This window comes from Botryllus schlosseri, chromosome 8, assembly GCF_051294905.1.
Source record: "Botryllus schlosseri isolate E-star chromosome 8, Bs_hap1, whole genome shotgun sequence".
Taxonomy (NCBI): Eukaryota; Metazoa; Chordata; class Ascidiacea; order Stolidobranchia; family Styelidae; genus Botryllus; species Botryllus schlosseri.
In genome coordinates, this window is record NC_137243.1 from 11,036,584 (window position 1) to 11,052,446 (window position 15,863).

The following is a 15,863-nucleotide window of genomic DNA, read 5'->3' on the forward strand; positions in this document are numbered from 1 at the left end:
TCTGCCAAACAATTTATATTTAACTGCACTAGCCATGTGCACTTGGGATTTTTGGTGCGTTTTCAGACGCTCTGACAAATGCTTCAGATCGCGATAACCAATTTTGTTCCAACAAGAGCCACTGCTTCCGGTACCGGCACTGTCGAATAAAAGACAGTAAAAGCAAAACAAGGCGTTTTTATCCTCGCCATAAGTAAGCCATTCATTTTTATCGAAATGCGCTGAAGAAAAGGCACGAGTGCGCTTTCCTCCGGCGTACGATTGGATCAATGGGCAATTTCTAGGCTGATACGGACCAAGTCGCTTTACCTCTAATTTTTGCTCTAAAGGCAGCTGGCTAAACGGCGTACGGAGCAAAGATTCAACACGATTCATGTTCGCACTTGACCTGACTATACTTATCTGCAGAAATGGAAATGACTATAAATCGAGAGATTGCGTATGCCTAACTGGAAAGGTCAACGAGTTCGGATACATACGCAATTGTTATCTCATAGATTGGACAAGGAAATGTCATATTGAATCCAAAACATCATTCTGAAGAACTACGGATAGCAGCCTCGGAAATTCGGTCCCGGTACAGCTTGGGAGATTCTGGCCTTGAGGCTGGAGACTGTCACACGACACATACGGCTTACGGTCTATAGTGTCTATATGTCTGCTGCAAAATCGCTTTCGGAAAATATATTACCGAATAAATACGTGGATGAAAGCCGAAAACTTGGTACACTGTTACATGAAATCATCGAGAAGTATAGCCTCATGACCGTTTTCGGTATGGTACACTGTCAAAATTAATACGAACAGATCAACGCCGAATTTTGCGTAATATTTACTGAGGAATCGGCTGATCAAGCGATCAGCTGTTAGCCGCCATCGAAAACGAAACAGCTATCGCGCTTGACAGGGGTTGTAATTGTGAGCAAATGGCCCGAAGGCCACCATTCCACGGTGAAATTGACATTGGAGAATATAAAATAAAACTAAATATTTGAATGCAAACCGAGGATGTTAGTAAACTGTTTCATGATATCATCATCTCATCACCTATCTCAGTATGGAACACAGATACACCGGCTTTTGCGTGAAATCCGCAATGCGTTAGGTAGGCTAAGTGTCAGATCAGCGCACATCTCTACCATACTCGAACTTAATAACGAAATTGCTGCCCTAATCATTGAGTGTCAACCTTGAGACTTGGCACAGCGTTCGATACTAAAATCAAGACATACCATGTAAAAGTTCATGACGGATCTAGCTAAGGAGGATCGTTAAAATCAATGGAGACCAATACCGGCTTTGCCTGAAATATGTTTGCGATACATGACCGATCAGCACACACTCGACTTTGGAAACGGAATTACTACCCTAAACTTTGAGTAGAAACCCTGAAACTTAGGACAGTGTTAAATACCACCATCACGACATGACATACCAAGTTTCAAGAATTATCATGGTGTGAAACACCATCAAAATCGACCTGTACCAGCAACGGTCGACTCAACGCATATCACGGTATCCGAGTTCAGATATAGATACGATTGCTACATCACACCTTAGGGGCGAGCAAGCATATTTGCCCCGGTTGCTCGGCCATTTTACGAATAGGAGAGAGTAAAGCAACGTTTCTTAATTGTGCGCAGCTTTGAGAGAATAGATAGTGAAAGCTTGTTATGAGCGCTACCGGGGCAAGCCCCGGCTAGGCATTCACAAAGCGAAAACACAGAAGAGAATTCGATTTTCGCAGAGACTTCGCTATGTATGGGCATTTGCAAGCGAAAGCACAAGAAGAACGCGGGTTTCGCTGTGATCTCGATATATATTGAGCGCTGTGCGTCTATAAATGGTTAAATTGTTATTGAACAGAATTTTAGGTGGGGCAATGCCCCAGTTGCCCTATAGGACGAGCCGCCACTGCTTATTACTATCAAACATTTATCCTTTCTCAGCTCATGGATGTGATCAGATTCACCGGTAAAGTTGATGGAGGGGGTGTTTTCGAAAATTTAGGGCAAGTTATAAATGATGATGCATCTTCGGGTGGGTCAATTGTTATTAGTCACTTTGTTGTATGCTGTTATTTATTGATCTCGTATCAGGATTGTCGGTATAGTGAGGTGCACACGATTCCGAGTTGGTATTTCTATATGGGGCGCATCATTTTCCACTGCTGTCACGAATCTGTAATGTGAGGCTCTAATTGCAAGTGGACCCTACAGCAGACTTGGACAACTAGAAAATTTTCAGATTTTCCGAATCAGATTAGAATTAGAATTGGAGCTACACAAGTTTTTCCAAATTAGATTAGAACTAGAATTAGAACTTCACAGCCTTTTCCAAATTAGATTAGAATTAGAATTAGAGCTACACAGCTTTTTCCAAATTAGATTAGAATTAGAATTAGAGCCACACAGCTTTTTCCAAATTAGATTAGAATTAGAATTAGAGGTAGGCAGTTTTTTCAAATTAGATTAGAATTACTGAATTCGCAAAAACTTGGAAATTAAATACAATTGTGAATGGGAAACAAATACAGTAAAAATCAGCCCATATCAAATCACATTGCATTCCCATAACCGTGATATAGTCTGTACACCAAGCTTGGCTCGTTTTGTATTGTACCAGGGGTCACCACAATCGCGGCCGGCGATCTGATTTGTTATTTTGGAAGAACGCGACATGAAGCATTTTGAAATGCTGAAATTGATTCCCATTTCCAATTATTGTCGTTGTTTCAAATTAGGCTATTCGTCAGTGTCCAACAACACTATTTCTCACTAGCTGAAACGGCTTCGGCGATGGCAACAGCATTCCATCGATGGAGAGTCAGCTGATATCAATATGCATATTGGCTTGACGTGCAATGGCCCAGACACAGTCAAGACCGAGATGCTTAGAAAACAGCATAAGACATCCGCACAAGATCAATCCTTAGGATGAGATAGTCTTTCGGCTATTAACATGTCTGGCTAGCCCAGCGGCTCCCAACCTTTTTGTCTTCATTCTCCACTTCAGATTTATTCCGAGCCTTCATTCTCCAGCTGGACCGTATACGCGTGAAGCACGAAAAATTTATATTATTCATGTTTGAATCAGTCAATATGATCGGGAATTGCATATATTTTGCTATCAATTTTTTATCCCCTTAATTTACCGATAGAGCTGAGTGAGGTGTGTCGGAAAAGGTAGGACCCCTAAATATGAATTTAACATCTTCGGGCAGACCCGTTGATATAATGACTTCGTTACATGATGCTATTTCGTGACCTCCAATATCTGTTATGTCAAAAGATATGAAAATTACCAAAACTAAAAGGCACACACGAATTCAAATTGGTATTGTTTTACTGGCAAATAATTGCATAATTTATGATAATTGACGAAATAATTTTGGGCCTCCTTCGAGCTCGCTCCCCCCTCAATTAGGGGGTTTGGGATGCGGCTGTTACGATCCTGTCGACAAGCGTCGCCATATGCCTGCTATTCTCTTAGATCAGTTAGTACACTGTAAAAAATAAAGGTGGGTTTTTGGCCAAAATTGAGGTGGAAACGATAATTCCTCCTTTCACGAGAGGTGGGAACATGCTATACACCTCTGAAGAAGGTAAAATACGTCTTCCCACCTCCAACAATAGATCTTCCACCTCCGAAAACCCACCTATAAAGTGATATAAGATACATCACTTTATAAAAATACATCTTCCACCTCCCAAAACCCACCTATAAAGTGATATAAGATACATCACTTTATAAAAAATACATCTTCCACCTCCCAAAACCCACCTATAAAGTGATATAAGATACATCACTTTATAAGGAGGGTTTTGGGAGGTGGAAGATGTATTTTCGCGCGAGATCATATACTGCGTCGTCGTCAACAAATATACAAAAGCTGTCGTAACGTCGTTTTTGGTAAACCCGTGATATAATACAAATGCTGCGGAACGAGCCCCCTATGACTTGGAACGGCAGTCCGAACACTTGGCGTCAGATGACGTATACGCGTAAGTTGACGAGTTCTGCTTAGCTGATTGGTCAATGGTCATGCAACGGAAATTTATAAATGTCTGGGTTGCTACATGCGTCCGTAAATGTCCGGAATTTCAGTGTAATTAAATTCAATTTCCAGGTTTTTCAAAATCAGTAATTTTTTATAATTTATGAAAATCTGCACAGCACCGACAGTTATCGAACATGTCCACATTCAAGTCAAAATACACACAATTTATACTGAATCAATACCATAGTCAGATCAAGATTACAGGACCACAGCCTGACATATCGATCTCGCCTTCAACCACATTTATTATCACCTGATAATGAATCTGAACGCGAATGCATAATTGTAAAAGACCTCCATCTGTAGTTATTCATATTCTTATTCATATGAAGACAACGGCACCAACCTTGCTCATAAAATATTTATGAAAGAGCAATTTACTAAAAGTACTCCTGATGCTACAAAAATGGTTGATCGAATGAAGCGTACGTTTAAATCCCGAAGAAAAGACCTCAAGTCTGGCATGTTGACAAGACAGGTTCTAGAAGAATACCCAATCTTCCAGGATGCGCGCTGGGTATAACGCATTGCATCATAATCTCAAACGTTCAATTTTCTAATATCAATGGCCTAATTTCTTCAGGTCCATGAAGAATTGAAATTGATTTGCCACAAGGATGGATGCGATGATTTTTGCAGAGTTGATCTGAGGAGAAAGATTTTGGACATGGCAAACAGCACCCGTTTCGTTTATGATATCCGTCCAGAGAAAGTCCCACAAAACATTAAAATCTTGACGAGTACGTCTTTTCTTTCTACTGCCAGACATAATTCGTTGCAATGTAACCCGGGTAATATTTTTGTACCAGCCGTGAATTGCTATAGTAAGTCACGTGCATGAGTGTGACAATATGTCTTTCTGCAAAGTCCCGTCACATAGGCCTATACTTGGAAATACATTTAACACGCCTTTATTCGTACAAGGAAATTGGAAATTGAACCGCGAGCCAATTTCGAATTTGCCCTGAGGTATATATATACCTATACCACCTTACACCACTCGTAAATTAGTGAAATTGTTCACCTTATAACTCATATATTAATGAGTTTGTGGTCAGTGACCTCTTCACTTAATTTTGTACAGAATCTCAAGATTTTGGCTGGATGGCTGCTTTACCTACCATTTTCAATGAAGGATTTTCAAGTTTTTTACTGGTTGATGAGAAGGTATGAATATTCGTCAATGTTACTAATGCAGACAATGTCAGCAACTATTCTAGTCGAATAGAGTCACACAATGTTTGCCAAATTTGATTCGGAAAAGAACTTGGAGTAGAATTATATTGGGAAAAATTTCAGCAGTGAGATTATAATTTTATTACCGGCGTCTCTTTGCCAAATCCGCATTACTATACACTAAATATAGATATGGTGACTGAAAACTGATCGAGAAAGTGTGTGAGTATTGACCTGATTCTTTTTCACATACTAACAGACACCCAAGGCTGGATATCCCGTCATGTGCTTCAATACTGCAAAGGAAGAGTGGAAAGTCTGTTTTGATGGGGCGCAGGTGATGAACATCCATAGCTTTCACGAGGCATTGGCGGTAATGATGTCAATTCACTGGATCTTTGATATGGAATTTTCCTCCAAAATTAAAAATTCTCTGACTTTCTTGTCAGTTATTCTTGAATATTTGCCTGGTGTGCTCATTACGGATACTGTGAAAAAGAAACTCCGTGAAATGCAGTACCAAATATGAGATCTTTTGATGCATATGCATGCCTCAGGCTGGGTGTGTCTGATTTCATTGAAATCATTTCAAAGACTTGTCTCGACACTTCCAATCTTTTCGTTCCATCTCTCGTGGTGTACATCTTTTTGTTCCATCTCTCGTGGTGTACATCTTTTTGTTCCATCTCTCGTGGTGTACATCTTTTCGTTCTGTCTCTCTGGTGCATTGGCATAATTGTTTTGTTAATAATAAATCGAATGTCATGCTGGCATGTGAGGCATTTTATAAGGCTGTTCTGCGTATTTTATGAGGATAGGATGGGTTGGTATCGGATAGCCGGTATCCGGATAGAGGTGTGAAATCACCCACCTCTAGATGAGGTGGAAAAATAACCACCTGTTTAAATAAGGTAGAAAATTTCCCTCCTCTTTTTGAGGTTTTTTTTTAAACACCTTTAAAGGTGGGCGCAGTTTTTAGAGTGTAGCCGATGCGACATCAACTCAAATTTTGGGATTTTGACGGGGGGGTACGAGCCCTTAACCCTGTATACCCCACTATCTTGACCTCTCAAAGACATGTTTATGGTATGACGTGATTGAATATTCTGTCCGTCATGAAAATTTACCAACAAGTTGCTTCAATATTGATAAATTTAGTACAAAATTAAAATTTTGTCCAAGAGCCATATCTTATACCTAAAAGACCCATATATGGCTCGCGAGCCATAGGTTCCCGACCACTGGTTTATAGTATGTTTTTTATTCATTACTTTACATTTTGACGCAATAGTCGATCAAAGTTGCAGTAAAAATTGGTATGAAAAATAGAGAAAAGTTGCAAAAAACTAATAAAATTGATGAGGAAATTCATTAGGGAATCCGAAATTTTTTCGCGCTTCAGGCGACTATAACAAGTCTCTTACTATTACCAGTGAGCACTCGAGATTTCGGTGCGTATGGTAAGCCTATATCAATGAATAGATTAGTCCGGAGTTCACAGGAAATGGACTTAGACACTTTAACATCGGTATTTGGCGTCCAGCTTGTCCATTACCACTATACCCTGGAATGCGACCGTAGGCTACATGAGTAGTCGAAATGCGGCCGTGTATATGGCAAAAAGGTTGGCCACCCCTGCTGTACACCCGCACAGCGGAGCAAACCCATATTTATTGAGCGCGAAAGTGTGAGTGCACTGCTGAAACAGGAATGTAATCAATTCAATGTGAAACTTGATATCCACTTAGAGTTTATAGATAGAGACGTACTAGATTTTCCTATTGTCCTTCATGTAAGTGAACACATCTTTGCTGAATGAGTATTGTTATGGGCTCAATGTGAAAAGACTCGCTGATCGGACATGTACTTACAGAGTGTAATTTTCCGGTGTAAACCGTTTAGGCTTGCCGAGCACTGGCCTCCGTCAAACCGCCTCATCTGAATATACGATCTAATTGACTAACAAGACTCCAGCTTAGCCAGGTGACGTTGCCAAATAGAACGAAACCCGCGGAGAATATCTCGGGTGCGAGAGAGTTTTAGCATAAAATTTACGCACTGTTGTCAACTAGGAAGAGGTTAAGCGTGCGTTTTTGTGTTAGCGAATCGCGCACATGAAAGCTAGAAATTGTATGGATTGCAGTGATATAAGATCTGGGTCGGGCCTAGTTTCTCATAAATTTGGTTAATCGAGATATGCGGACGCATATCTGAGTTTGGGGTTTGGAAAGTGTTGATACAGTTAGGTTCGCAGTGATAATCAAGTTTGCTAAGATATGCTAATTATGATGAGCAAGATTAGGCTTATGAACAAGGCATTGAAGTTTGGTTCCATAGCTCAGTTAGAAATAGGGCAGGGCATTAGGGTGGGCGTTCACAGGTGAACAAGGTTCGGATATAGTATATATGCGAAGGTAGGTTACGAGTTGAATGAAATCTTGAAGGCCAAGTTCTATGCACGACAGCATTTCGATTACATGTATAGCGTGTAGCCGTGTACGGCCGGGTACAGTCGTAATGGATCATCTGGAAGCCAAATATCAATGTTAAATTGGCTACTTGCGATGACTTCGTACCACAGGCAGGCCTTGTGGTTTATGTGCCATCACAGCTTTCTTGTGAAATACCATGCGCAGGAAATATTTTTATTGTAGAAGCAGTGTGAAGTTACCGCAAATAGCCGTCTAGTCTTTAGGAATGAATATCGTTAATTATATTGATAGTTGAACATATTTCTATCACATGTTTATCCGTTCTCAGTCCACCTGATCAGATTTTTCGGTGGATCCGAATAGGGGGTGTCTTCCAAAATTCGGGGCTCATAATAATTAATGATGAGGCTTCTTGGGGTTCACTTTGGTGCATATTGTTATATCTTGACCTCCCATCAGATTGTCGGAATAGCAAAAATATATTTTGGAATCACCCAAGCCTACCAGTAAAACCTTCATTCGTGAGACGCACGCATTCCAATTGGTGTCTCTTGACGAGCGAGGTATGTCATTTTCCTCTGTGATCGCATTTGTGCAATGTGCTCAGATTACAACACCACTACTACATTAAAATGGAAAAATCAAGTCACAAAAAATCACACCTAGCGCGAAGAAAATTTCTAAGTTGACCTAAAATTCTTAAATTCAATTTGCATGTTGACTGCCGCCAACTCACGCTAATTTAATTATATGCGTAGTCTTGTGTCTCATGTATCATCATTAGGGCAATTTTTTTGACATGTCAAAAAAAGTCGAAATTAGGTCAAAATTGTAGCGTTCGGTCAAAAAAAAATTGTAAACAAAGTCAAATTTTTTTTGCAACCTGCATTTCGTTTGTATCGTAGATTTTGCACTGTCGGGGAACTTATCGTTTGCCATTTTGCAGCTTGCAGCTTACTTTATAGGCCTACCGTTGTAGACGGCCCATTGTCTGCTCATTGTGAATCATAACATTCGAATGATACAAATAGGTTGACACGGTGTTATCGTAGTGTCCTATATGGTGTGGAAATAGCGAGACTGAACGGCTCAGTGCATTTGGGGTGCGTCATACTTTCCATTTGACCAAAAGCAACTTTACGGAAATTTTCGACCGGCTTGCCGAGCGCGAAATTCGATAAAACGGCTATCAATGGAAAGCTGCTGCTGTACTGATAACGAAAATATAAATTTTATTCTGCTCATGGTCCTGAAACCTCCCACAATCGGCCCCGAAATTTGCATTGTGATCGTGTTTGGCACTGTGACGCCACAATTCTGTCTGGCAAAACGTGAGGGAAGCTAAGAAGAAAGAGCCAGACAGCCCACCAGGGCATGGTATGGTATAGAATGGAATGGGAATCGTCCATACTCCACACTCGCCCAATCGTTCCATACCATACTTGACCAATCGTTCCATACCATAGCAATATTCTTCCATACCATACGTCATACTTTTTCCATACTTTCGCAACTTGACCAACCTCCTAAGTGATATTCTTTTTTTTTTTTATGAGTGGAGATGTCCCGACGAGCGAGATAGTGTAGGCCTAATGGTTATGCGTCCAGCTTCTCGATCGGTAGGTCGTGTGTTCAATCCACGGCCGGGTCAGACCAAAGACTGACTCGAAAGCTGGTATTCGCGGCTATCCAGCCAGGCGCTCAGCATCTACGGAGAGCATGGAGGAGAAAAATACGGTGGTGCAGACTAGATGACCTTGCTTAAAGGTCGTATCGCATCTCCATCGTCAGAGCATCTCGATGGTGCAGGCGAAAATAAATCTGATAACTCTTTCTCTCTCTCTCTCTCTCTCTCTCTCTCTCTCTCTCTCTCTCTCTCTCTCTCTCTCTCTCTCTCTCTCTCTCTCTCTCTCTCTCTCTCTCTCTCTCTCTCTCTCTCTCTCTCTCTCTCTCTCTCTCTCTCTCTCTCTCTCTCTCTCTCTCTCTCTCTCTCTCTCTCTCTCTCTCTCTCTCTCTCTCTCTCTCTCTCTCTCTCCCTCTCTCTCTTTATATTATAATTATTTTGGATGAGATTATCCATTTAAACAGCCCCGATGTACCAATGATATCCTCAGTTTCTTTATCATATGTCGTCATCGATGTAGAAACGTATAATATAGGCATATACACACGGGGTTATTTGGAAATCACAACAGAATCTCACGACATGTAAATCCAGTGTAGTTACACACTGCTAGCAGTAACCTCATCTACATAATTACCTAAAGCAAAGGTATTGTCAAATTATAAGATAGAATCCCAACCTTCATACACATTAAAATTCCCCATCCATTAAAATTTGGTACGACTTTCTTTTGTAAAGACTTGCTATTGGTGAAATTTTAGACCCCCAGAATGGAAAAGCACGCAATAAAATTATTGAGCAGTGAAATGGTAACCGTACAGGCGTACACGCGATGTTACGCCTCCGTAAAATGGATATGTGAGGTAAGCCGACAGAAAAGTAGGAAGGGTTTGAAAATTTTCCAAATGTACCAAGATAGCTTCAATTTACATGCGTAAATGCCGAATATAGGCTATTGCATGGGTCAGATAAACTTCCTGGTCTTGACGAACTTCTGCGTATGATAGATAAAAGCCGCCATAACCTACACTGTTGCACGCTACTGTAACTCGAGCGGTAAGAAATATGTCCTTTTATCAGGGACGAGAACGGCTATATGTTATCAACTAGCGATTCCACGATCTCCCGTGAATACATATTCATATACATATGAACTTTTATTTTAACGAATCAATCACACCATTTCCCATACGAATGAATAATAACTAGGACAAGTTTTTGCAACTTTTTTTACCGCTTCCGGCAGCTTCCTAAATACACGTAACATATGTAGAATGCTGTTTTAAGCTGTTTGAAGCAATCTTATAGTGCAACTTTTTGCAACTTTTGTCCATTTTTTCCATGCAACTTTTTGCAACATATTGCAACTTTTTCGATTTTTGAAGAAAGTATTTTCGATTTTGGTGAAATACACGGCCAAATTCGATTGAAACACCGTAAATCAGCACCGAAGTAACGCTTTTACGGGTATTTCGGGAGCTAAGCCGGAATATTGACCTTTGTTTTTTTTTTAGTCAACCGAGCAAAATGTGGTCAAAATGCAACTTCTGCAACTTTTTTCAAAAATAAATGCAACTTTCCACGGATTTAACTGCAACGAAAACTTGCCCTAATAATAACCTGTATGAGCGAGATCGCGTTCCGCTGTCCAATTGATTCTCGATAATTGGAGGCACTGATAATAGGAAATGCTGAATCGCAGATGAGCGAAGAAATACTAGAGATATACACGATCGGCATTTCATACAGACGTTTAAAAAACGAAGTTAATAATGTAAAGAATGTGTTTGCCAAGTGAGTCTATTCCCAACCAAAGCCCCTCAATTCCCCACAATTTGGGTATTCCCCACCGGTTGCGGAAACACCTGCATGAGAATATATCTTTAAGTATAATTTTAAATCACTACAATCATTTGCGACAGCTGATCAAATATCTATTTGCCCCGCCAATCTGTGGGTGGCTTCATCATCCAACATCAAGGTGTCCGCTGTCCATTAGGCCTATATCAGAAATAACCAGATTTCATGAAGTTACAATACGTGTTGTAGGCCGGCATATCGAAACGTCTCTCAAAGCTATATATTTTTGAATTACAATTATGATTCTGTCAAATAGAGATTGCGTGATGATCATCATCCTAAAGCGCAGAAAATTATTTTCAAGTTCAACAAATTGATAAAAATATTCATCTAACTTCTTCATTATCAGAGTCTATGATTTTAAAACTCCAGTGGAAGTTACGATAAGCGAAGTGCAATGGTAACGCGACAGTGGTCGAATATCATTCATTTTTATCATATTTAAATTGGAATGAATATCAATAATATTATTTTCATTCATATGCGCGTCGCGAAACTTTGTTGTCTTCAAATAGTTGTCGACTGGGGTGGGTGAGTCATGAATCAGAATTTGAGATATGAACATAGACAGTGAGCGATTTTCCGTGGTATGTAATCAATTCGACAAATCAAAAGTAGGATTATTGTCATGGTTCTGGCAAAAATGTCAAAGTATATGGAAAAAGTATCGAAGTATGGAGAACACGTTGCATACCATACGTGGGAAATTTCCATACCATACCATACTTGCACTTTTCCATATCCCATACCGAAATTTCGTTCCATACCATGCCCTGCAGCCCACCGTGGTGTTATGCTCAACGTACCGCAAAATACTAACTGAAGCAAGACAGCGTGGACATGGCATGATTCTTATATCAAGAAGCGCATTATGAAAAATTGTGATGTAGACACCATTGTCAGAATGAAGCAACACGGGGTCTCAACAACTGCTACTGTTGAACGTTCTTTCTCCATTCTTGGCAAGCTACTTAGTAAGGACAGACACCTTCTAGCGGAGAATGTAGGAAAGTATCATTCGTTGTACTACAACAGATGTTAATTGTTTCTACCATAATACGTGATGTAACTACTGGACTTCTTCATGGGGTCAGATTTCGTTAAAATCAAGTTTTTTCATGAAAAAATTTGTCAATTTTTGAGTCAAAAAAATGTTCATGCTGACCTACTTCGTAAGGACAGACAGTTCGAACCAGAAATGAAGATAAGTACCGGTAGTACAATTCTAACATTATGTGGGAAAACACATAATTTGCATACGTTAGGTAAAAATTAAGTTTGTAAGCTAACAATGTGAACATTTTCATTTTTAGGTCAAAATCTTCAGTTTTTAAGTAAAAAAATTGTGCTAATCATCATTTATAAATTGCCCGCAATTTTCGAAAACACTCCCTCCATCAACTCATATTGCTGAATCTGATCACATGGGCACAGAAACAATGGGTATCTAATAGTAGCATGTGAAACTACTAATATTAATAACGAAATTCAATCGTGAATTCGAAATTTTTTTCGCGCCTGGCGCGACCAAAACCACTCCCAGTCATTAGCAATTACATGACCACTAGCGAATTCGATGCGTATAGTAAGACGATATGAAAAAGTAGATTAGTCCGGAGTTCACCGGAAATGGACATGGACAGTTTAACATGGGTATTAGGCAGGGTTGTAACCAAGTCACAAGTTTCCGAGTCACAAGTCAATCTCACTTTTATATTATTGACTCGAGTCAAGTCGAGTCATTTTGAATTCACCTCCGAGTCAAGTCCTAGTCTAAGTCACGGAGTAGAGTGTCAAGTCACGGAGTAGAGTGTATATTTTTGAAAATTTGTTCAACTTTATTCAATTTTTTCGCTCTACGCTCGATTTAATGTTGTCAAATTTCTTGATTATTGGGTACCCTTCTGCTTAATAGCAAGGGCATTTCGGTGTCGGCCATCACCGCGCCGCGACGCACCAAGACATATGAAGTTTTAGGCCATGTAACAAAATGCGTTCCGAGAAGTGTGTCAGGATGATCGGCAGCAGGAAAACATTGGTCGAAAGGACTGCCCTTATGCTGATCGAAAACCCCGATATATATACAATTATAATTGTACGATGTCCATTGGCGCCGTAATGACAGACGCCGAATTTTCCTATCCTGGCAATCTGAACCCTACAAGACAAATGGCATCCCACAGAGAAAATTATTTGCCAGTGAAGAAATACCAATTTGAAATCGCTTGAATCTTTTAGTACAGTATACGTTTGTGCGATTTCAATATCGTTTGCCATAGCGGGTCACGAAATAACGTCATGTAATGAGGTTACTATACCAAGGGTGCACCCGAATTAATATTTACGGGCCCTGCATTTTCCAAGACATTTCATTTTGATTGTTAATCTGAAAGTAAATCTGATTAGATAAAGAGAATAACAAAATTCATAACAATTATATATGCAATTTCTGATATTTTCAAGTTTACTTAAAATCTGTCAGAGACTGCAGAACCAATTGGTTAATTCAAATTGCATATTGACGAACGCCAAAACACGCTATAATTTAATAAATATATGCTGGGGGCGGCATAAATATTGTTTAACGGTGGCGTGCGACCGTACGTGTGCAGGTTGGCCACCTCTGGCCTGTTGAAATAAGGATGGACAATGCTGCAACGTATTTGAAATGCTAAATACTAATCGGGGCTCGATGATCCGGACCTCGATCTTGCACAGGGGTTCTCCAACTCGAGCCCCTCGAGACACCCTGGCTACGCCCCCGCAATGATGTACACTGCGCTATTTATAAGCAGCTCACAGAAAGTACAAATTCAATATTTCTGAGCCGTCGCGGGGGTTTCCTCAAGAATCATTAGATACAGATATTGCAAGCGGAACACATGTCATCTCCATCCTTTTCTACTCCAAAAGGAATCCAAAAGTCCATTACCTACGTTTAAGTGACGAGCACAAACATTTGCTGATGATATAACAACAGGAATATAACGTACAAGCTCGTACAGCTGATATGAACATATTGTACGATATTGATGTTCTGAAGCATACAATTGCCAGTTTATTGTGATAGCTATATAGCCAATGAGCCATCGGTCCATTTTAATTCGGATCTGGTACACCCCTGTACACCCCATGAGAGTGGTACACCCTAGGGCCTAGGGTGTACGAAACACCCGCTTGAAGAGCACGGATTTGTCGTGTCATTGTGTCCTTTGGCTTCCACAGAATATATGTAATTAGGTATACATTTGCAGATCATTTTTTTATCGTAACGTAAATGTATACGGACGCATATGATTTCACATATATGTAGAAGCTGCATATCCAGTAGGGCTGTTCAAAAATAACCTTTTTTCCTTAATCTTGCGGGTTACTTGATTAAATCGTTAGGTTGCCTTAAAAAATGACGCACACCAAATTTGAATTCATTCCAACCGACATTCGCGGATTTCGTAGATTTTGAAAATTTTGAATTTGCCTAAAAATGCAAAAAAAATTTTTTGTCCAATTTTCTTTCCAACCTTATGAAATTGTTGCACTGTCTTCAAAAACGATGCAAAACAAATTTGACTCAATTCCAAGCTGCAGAAGCCGAGTTATTCAAGTTTTTTGATGATAATTCTGGGATGATCCACCAATCAAGGATAATCCCACAATTATCAAAGAAAAACTGAAATAACTCCACTTCTACGGCTTCGAATTGAGTCAAATTTGTTTTGCATCGTTTTCGAAGACAGCGCAACAATTTCATGGGGTTGGCAGAAAAATTTGAAAAAAATTTTTTTTTTGCATTTTTAGGCAAATTCAAAATTTTCAAACTCTACGAAATCCGCGAATATTGGTTGGAATGAATTCAAATTTGGTGTGCGTCATTTTTTAAGGCAACCTAACGATTTAATCAAGTAACCCGCAAGATTCAGGAAAAAAGGTTATTTTTGAACAGCCCTAATATCCAGTCACGCGAAGCGTCAAATGTATTGTAGCGTTGAATTTGTAGGAAGAATCGATAATCCGCGGTCTGCCGCAGATATGAGAAGTATAGGCTGTGTTTGCCGAAATTTGTGCAACTGATTAGGTTCCTATAAAATAACGCAAACATGATAGGCCGATAATAAAGCTGCACGAATTCTATATAAATTACTTGAGCCACGTACCTCGTTTTGGAATTTGGCATGTTTTCGTTGGTGATTTGCATAGAATGGAAAATAACTGCACTGGTTCTTGAGTCGCTTATCTGTTTTATCGGGTTACTATTAATATCATTCGCTAATATAAGTTGCACTGTCTCAGATCGCACCCCGCAGTTTGTTTGTATACTCCTACAGACAATACGGCATACAGCATAAGCTTTAAAGTAGTGGTTCTCAAACGGGGTGACGTGAATGCATCTGGAGAGGGGCACAAAGCTGCGGTGAACTGATTTTTTTTCGGGCTCCGCGCGATTTTCCTTCACTTCAAAGTTATTACTCTGTATATAGTCCTAATTTCATATTTGGGAATTCTCTCATCGACAGCCATAACCTTCCATGCATCAAACCATCCGTTGGTGTTGCTAGCATTCTGTTTGCCTTTTTTGCTATGACGATAAGGGAGGCGCGAAATTTTCCACTGTCATAAAGGCGGGCGTGTCGAAAAAAAATTTGAGAACCACTGCTGTAAACACTTCGACCCCAAATATTTTTTTAAAAGAATTGCGAATCCATCATACCTA